Source organism: Clupea harengus, chromosome 18, assembly GCF_900700415.2.
Source record: "Clupea harengus chromosome 18, Ch_v2.0.2, whole genome shotgun sequence".
Classification (NCBI taxonomy): domain Eukaryota; kingdom Metazoa; phylum Chordata; class Actinopteri; order Clupeiformes; family Clupeidae; genus Clupea; species Clupea harengus.
In genome coordinates this window covers 9,596,558-9,604,057 of record NC_045169.1, presented here as the reverse complement: position 1 = coordinate 9,604,057, position 7,500 = coordinate 9,596,558, and the positions used below count along the sequence as shown (strand labels likewise).

General features: G+C 48.9%; 1 protein-coding gene across 3 annotated transcripts in view; it reads right to left on the bottom strand.

The window, feature by feature from the left end:
- rbpjb (recombination signal binding protein for immunoglobulin kappa J region b) overlaps positions 1 to 7,500 on the bottom strand; it is a 50,680-nt gene that overhangs the window by 17,636 nt on the left and 25,544 nt on the right. The gene's annotated exons all lie outside the window — the stretch shown is intronic.

Below are 7,500 nucleotides of genomic sequence, written 5' to 3'. Positions count from 1 at the left end.
GACACAGACAGAGACAGAGAGCGAAACAGACAGAGACAGAGAGTGTGAGAGAGAGAGAGAGCGTGTGTGAGAGAGAGAGAGAGAGAGAGAGAGCTCAGAAGAGACTAATGAAGACATGACATAGGAGGATACAGACACAGCAAGAAAGGGTATGAAAGAGAAAAAGAAAATGACAATGACGGACAGAATGAGTGAGCAAAAGAGAGAGAGAGAGCACAAGACACAGAGAGAGATGGAAGGAGAGTGCGTGAGTAAGTGAGAGATAGAGAGAGAAGGAGAGAGAGAGAACGTAAGCGAGAGAAGGTCTCCGGGAAAAGCGCTCCACATCTCAAACCTCAAGAGCTCCACTCCAAACAGAGGCCCGAGTCTGATTAGCCAACTCTCTCGTGTGCTAAAGTATGCACTGCTCGCGAAAGGGGGGGGGGGGGGGGGGGGAGCACACATCGCTGCGGCCAAAACCCTCAACTTTCCAGCTGGGCGGGGGATTTGGAGTGTGTGTGTGTGTAGTGTGTAGTGTGTGTGTGTGTGTGTGTGTGTGTGTGTGTGTGTGTGTGTGTGTGTGAGAGAGAGGGGTCTAAAGAGCCCACTAAGGGACATCGGCAAGGGGGTGGGGGGGATGTTGAGGTTGAGGGAGGAAACGAGTGCAACAGAGAGAAAGGGGAGAGAGAGAGAAAGAAAAGAAACAGAAGGAAAAAAAACAGCAGAAACCCTTAGCTCACAGCCCAAGAATTCCAATTTCGTGTCAAATGTTGCACGGTCCGTGCTCCAATTACTTAGTTAACTAAGCAAAAACATGCTCCCCTAGTCTGTAAAAAATCAGTCCTGTTTTTATGCACAGTCTGCGCTGACCAACAGCAGGGGAAACTCTAAATATGCGTGTTTGTGAAGGGTGCTTTGTGTGCGTCGCTTTGAAAGGGGGCATGGATGCAAAGAGGACTGATGATAGGCGATACAGTGTGCACAAAAGAGCGGGTTTGATGCAGGCATTCATAATTCTTTATCAACACACACACACACACACACACACACACACACACAACGGTCCATTTGCACAGATGTCAGTGACACCTGACACGCTAGAGTGCTCCGAGGGACAGAGAGATGGGGGGGGCGGGGGGTGGTGGTGGTAAGAGGGCGGGGGTGGCTTCACAGACACACACACACACACACACACACACACACACACACAGCACGGGTCTGCTTTGCTCTTCCACGCCAACGTCCGGCACACGCACAAGTTAGACGAGCTTTTGTTATGGAAAGCAAGAGGCCCTTGAGAGAGAGAGAGAGAGAGAGAGCGAGAGAAAAAGAGAGAAAGAGAGGCGGAGAGAAGGAGGAGGGAAGGGGAGAGGAAGGGGAGGATGAGAAGAGAGCTAAACAGAGGTGAGGGAGATGACGGGAGAGTATGAAAGGGGAGAGGGGAGAAAAGGGGGGAAAAGTGTCAAAAGCGAGGGAGAGGGGGCAAGACAGAAAGGGCAAAGGAAGGGAAGGACAGGAAAAAAGGAGGGGGGAGGCAGGAGGGAGGGAGAGAAAGGGAGGGAGGGAGGGATGGAGAGATGGTGAAGAGAATGAAAGAGTGCCAGTAACCTTTCCTGTGAAAGCCTCAAAGGAACGAGCTTGTTTATGAAAGCATTGCGAGGGCCATACCCTGTCCGCACACGTCTGTCAATGACTTTACACTATTATTGTTCCAAACCAATTACAACAGGTTTATGTTTGCAAAAGCATGCTCACGTACACACACACACACACACACACACACACACACACACACACAGTCTGGAGACACTGATATAATTGATTGTTGGAGCAATTCCATTCCACACCATGATGTCATTCTCATGTAGGCCATGACATGCGATACTGCTGACACTGCTGGTGACCTGCTCAATGTATGGGTGCGTGCGTGTGTGCACATTCAACTACGCATCTGTGTACGGGACTGTGTGTCTGTTTATCAGTCTCAGTGTGTAAACACGTGTGTGTGTGTGTGTGTGTGTGTGTGTGTGTGTGTGTGTGTGTGTGGTGTGTGGTGTGTGTGGTGTGTGTGTGTGTGTGTGTGTGTGTGTGTGTGTGTGTGTGTGTGTGTGTGTGTGTGTGTGTGTGTGTGTGTGTGTGTGTGTTGCATCAGTGGCGGGGCCTTGAGTGTTAACGGGATCCAGGCGTCCGGTATAAGCGCCGGCTCCTTCCCGCCTTCAGCGTCCCACCCCACAGCTCTGAGCGTCCCCTCCACCATCCCCCCCGGTCACTCTGGAGCCGCCTGCTCAGCCCTGCCACCTCACTAGCATGGCCACCCCACAGGACCCCATGTGACTGTCTGGGAGACAAGAAAAGAAGAGAGAGAGAGAGAGACAGAGAGAGAGAGAAAGAGAGAAGAAAAAAAAAAGAGAGAGAGAGAGAGAGAGAGACACAGAAATAGAGAAGAAAAGAAAAGAGGGAGAGAGGCAGAGAGAAAGAGAACAACATGGAGAGAGAGAGGGAGAGAGACACAGAAAGAGAGAGAAAAAAAGGAGAGAGAGAGAGAGAGAAACCTAGCTAGCCTTCATGCAAAGGGGAAGCTGTTGAGACATGTGATTGCGTATGCAGAGTGGAAACCGCAAGGCTTTAGCTGACTGACTGACTGCTCCCTCACTCCGGGCTACACTCCTGACCTCAGAGCTCACAGGCACAGGCACAGGCACAGCAGCACAGGCTTCAGGACACTGGACACAGGGGACTGGGAGAGAGGGAGAGAGGGAGATGGAAGGAAAAAAGAGAAGGGGAGAAGGAGAAAGAGGACAAGGAGAGAAAGAGAGAGGGAGAGAGAGAGAGAGAGAAAGAAAGAGAGAGAGAGGGATCAGGAGAGAGAGGAGAGGGACAGAGAGAGGGAGAGAAAAAGGGAGAGAGAGAGAGAGAGAGAGAGAGAGAAAGAAAGAAAGAAAGAAAGAAAGAAAGAAAGAAAGAGAGGGAGAGAAGAAAAGAGATGTAGGGAACAGTGTGTATAGAGTAAGAACAGAAATCCAAGACGACATTAGCAAAAGAGGGAGCCGAAGACAGAAAGGGCACGGGCTAGGAAGGAAGGAAAGGGGAGAGTGAGCCTGAAACACAGGGTCAGAAAAAGAAGGAGAGGAGACGAGAGAGGAAAGGGGAGAGTGAGCCTGAAACACAGGGTCAGAAAGAAAAGAAGGAGAGGAGACGAGAGAGGAAAGGGGAGAGTGAGCCTGAAACACAGGGCCGGAAAGAAAAGAAGGAAAGAAGATGAGGGAGGAAAGGAGGGAAAAAGAGACTAGGGAGCAGATCTAAGCGGACCAAAGCTCCAGGTACATGAAATGATAGAAATATGCTCTTAAATAACTGCCTTTTGGCGCTGCCGGCGGCCGTGGGCGTGGGACGGAGGAACTTTGGCATGGGAGAAAGGGGGAGGAGATTCTGTTGCAGTGCAGTCAAGATGCGAGCCCAGCGCGGATCAATACAAACACAAACAAACATCCTCAGACTCACGAAGAACAGAGCAAAACACACATAGAGATCAAGCCTAAGATTGTACACCAATTCAGGATGTGTGTGTGTGCTAGTGTGGTGTGTGCGTTAGAGAGTGTGTGTGTGTGTGCGCGAGTGTGTGAGTGAGTGAGTGCGTAAATGTATAAAAGGAGAAGTGAGAGGATGGGTCAGTTAAGAATGGCACAAAAGCACCACACACGCACACACACACACACACACACACTCACGATCATGCACGCACATTGACGAAGAACTACATTGGGTGAATCATCTGATTTCAAACAGGAAATGACAGATATCAAGCCTTTGGCTTCCAAGCACTCAGACAAGTACACACACGCACGCACGCAACACACACGCACGCAACACACACACACACACATTCACATGCAGCAGCCATAAACAAAACTAATGAATGCAACAAACTCAGCTATCCTGGCTGCAATAGAGCACTTGTTTTTCTTCAAACTCTTCCCGGCACAGAAAAATCCATCACCCAAGCTCTGTCCATCTGGTTCCTCTGACGAGTGTTGTCTTAAGCTAAAAGCATCATAACGAACATGAAAAAGGGTTCACACACACACACACACACACACACACACACACACTGAAAGGAACAATGAACTCTGCCTAATTTTAAGCTCAGGTGATGTGTAGACCAGACCAGGCGTGTTAATTACATATGAAACGTCCATAAGGATAAGTGTTGCGGTTCAGAATAGTTGCGAAGGACTTGAGTGCACCATGGTCTGTGACCGCATGTGTTAATCGGTTCATACAAAATCGGAGCACGAAAGGGCAGATATTGGCACACATCAATTTGGTCACTCAGAAATAAGAAGTGAAAGTTGATACAACCGATATGAAACACACACACACACACACACACACACACACACACACAAACGGCGCCAAGAATGCTTACTTGGCCCACCCATGTTTAACCAGCTGTGAGTATTAACAAAGGTTTGTCTATGAACAATATCAATTATTCCTGCTGCTGCGTCCACTGCTCTACAGGTCAATTCAGAGAGCACAGTTCCTTATATTTCAAAACCGGCATTGTCAACAGCTGCTATTTTATGCACCGTTAACATTTCATCTCGCTAAACAAACAGCTTCAATTCAATAGAAAAAAAAACACACAAACACTCTACCTAACAGTATTTACTACTCAATGACAGGACTCAAAATGAATGAATGAATACTTCCAGCTGTCTATCTCCAGTCACTGACAGCTGACGAAGGACGACCATCTTGCGCTTCTGTAAATGTATTGAGGTAACCTGAAGCGAGGGGTAAGCTCATGGTCACTATGCGGGTCATCAAGCCAGGCCAACTTGACCCCCAGTGACCCCGTTCACACTTGCCCAACCCATGTCTCTCACGGGTCACTGGGCCCATTGTAATGGGGTATAACTCACAACTCCTGGAAATCACTGACAAACTCAACATCATGACCTGATCCACACACACACACACACACACCGTAGGTCGCCACATACCTGCTCACTTCTCTCCAAACATCTAGAATACAGACACTCAGAGAGAGAGAGAGAGAGAGAGAGAGAAAGAGAGAGAGAAAGAGAGAGAAAGATAAAGAGAGAGGGTAAGAGAGGAAGCCAGCGAGAGAGAGAGAGAGAGAAAGATAAAGAGAGGGTAAGAGAGCAAGCAAGTGAGAGAGAGCGAAAGAAAGAAAGAAAGAGAGAGGGTGAGAGAGAGGGGCACATGACAAAGAGAGAGAGAAAGACAGCGAGGATAAGAAATTGAAAGAGCAACCAAATTAGAGACAGACATGTCAGACAAGACAGACATATAGATTCAGACAGATAGATTCCGAGTAAGCGAGCTGGACGCAGGGAGAGCCAGGGCGGGAGACCGCTAATAGGGGGAGTGGGGTGTAGTTGCTGTGGGGGAGGGGGGATTACTGGGTTAATAAGAGCTGAAGTTGAATCAGACAGGCATCTGCCCACTACATCTGTCACAGCGTCGCGACCAGTACGCCCGCCCCATTCACTCACTCACTCACTCACCCCCCGCCAGGCAGCCCGCGCCACGGTCACGCTACTCACTCGCACGCACACACACACACACACACACACACACACAGACACACACACACACACACACACGCACGCACGCACGCACGCACGCACACACACGCACACACACCAGACACTTAGCCTGGACAAGAGGGTCACATGTCTGCACAGATAGCTGTAAAAGCATACTCACATACAAGCAAACAGCTGTACAGACACAGGTCAAACAGCCCTAGACATTCAGGACATTTAAAAGACTATGTCCCACACTAGTAAATGCACAATGTGAAACCCAATATGAACACAGACAGGGTACAACTAAGGGGGCATAATCACCAAAAACCTTTTGGCAGAACAAAATACACAATATTTAAAATAGCCTGACAAATAACCGATAGGAATCATCAAACATTTAATACATTTAACATCAATAAATCTGAGACTCGCATGGTCTTGATATGATGGGTTATACACAAACGGCATCAATGCAACACTGGGGTGTGATAGGACACTTAAAATCTTGAGTGCCTCGTGGAATTATTATTTTATGAATTAAACATTTTTTTAAGCAAAATGTTCTGTAAAGCGTCTTGAACACACAATGAGCCCTCTGTTGGCAAAAAGCTCTTTGTACTTACTACTATAGCTCTCCTAGGCTAAAAAAATTGTGACAAAATTCAAAGAATGTTTCAGCGGCGTGTTTGAAAGCCCTTAAGCTGCAGAGGCCTTGCGTGTTCAAGTCTGCGTCTCTCCCCCAAAGTAGGCAGTGAGATCTGGGGGGAGTCTATAGCCTGGTGCCAATTGGTCGTCTTATTAGCCCCTGTTTTCTTAGTGCAATAAGTCCACCACAGGGCTTGAACCTTCAACCTACAACATACTTGACGTGCATACTAACTAGAGAACTAAAACAAGTCTTGTGATTAGCACGTCTATATGAGTCACCAGGAAGTGACATGCTCCTGACCCGTTGGCCTTTGCTCTGGTCATAAGGTTCGTGACACCAATGGGGGCTTTGAAAGGGTGCTGTTTAGGACACCCGGTTCTCTGAGATTGTTGAGTCATCTGCCTGAGCGCCACATGGAGAACAAGGAAGCAAACTGGGATTGGCACGGCATGCAAGTCTAGTCTAGTGCCCGGGTGTTTGCCTGGCATGACTTTGCTCCCTAGTTTGTAGATAGACACCTGATTTGATCAATAGTAAGACCCGTAAAAGAGCAACACAAGGCTCAGGAGATCATACTGAACAGGGTGTATTGTGGTGTACAGTACTATAAAATTAAATATATAAACTATGACACTCCCCCCCCCCCCAAAAATGGGAAAATTTTGATTCCTACACATCTAAACACACATAAATACGCTCCCTTTTTTAACATATCAATGTATGCACCAAGGAACAAGTGTTGGCGCACCCAACCAGTACTCTGCCTGTGTTTGTTCAATGGCTCCAGGGCAGGCTGGGCACGTGGAGAAGAGCTTAGCCCATCAGTGCAATATCCTCCCTTAAACCTCGCGCTCCAGCCCTCAAAGAAGGCAAACAAGCAATAAAGGTATTGGCACGGGCTTTTTTAGCTTTAGTGGTCAGCGACTGACTCATAGTGCCAAGAGCTCCAGTTCAAGCCCCGTGGAACAACCAGCAACCGGCAAACGGCACCAGCTCGGCCAGTAAGCTCAGGCCCGAGGCCCTGGGCGCACCCCATTTACCGGAGCCGCACATCCCTGATTTAGTGGTTGTGGGAGAGGAGGAGGAGGAGGAGGAGGAGGAGGTGCACAAGCCTGGTCCTCCAAAAGCAGTTACTGAGCAGTCCAGCAGATGCTGCTTTTGGAAAAAGAGGGATGGAGTTTGGGGGGGGGGGCAGGTGGAGGCCCCTGGCCGGTAATGACCGGGTCCCGCCGTAAACCCAGACCGCGAAGCGTGCTGCCCGTCTACGACCGAGCCGAGAGCCGTGCCCGCACTCCGCGGCCGCTCTGTCATTGC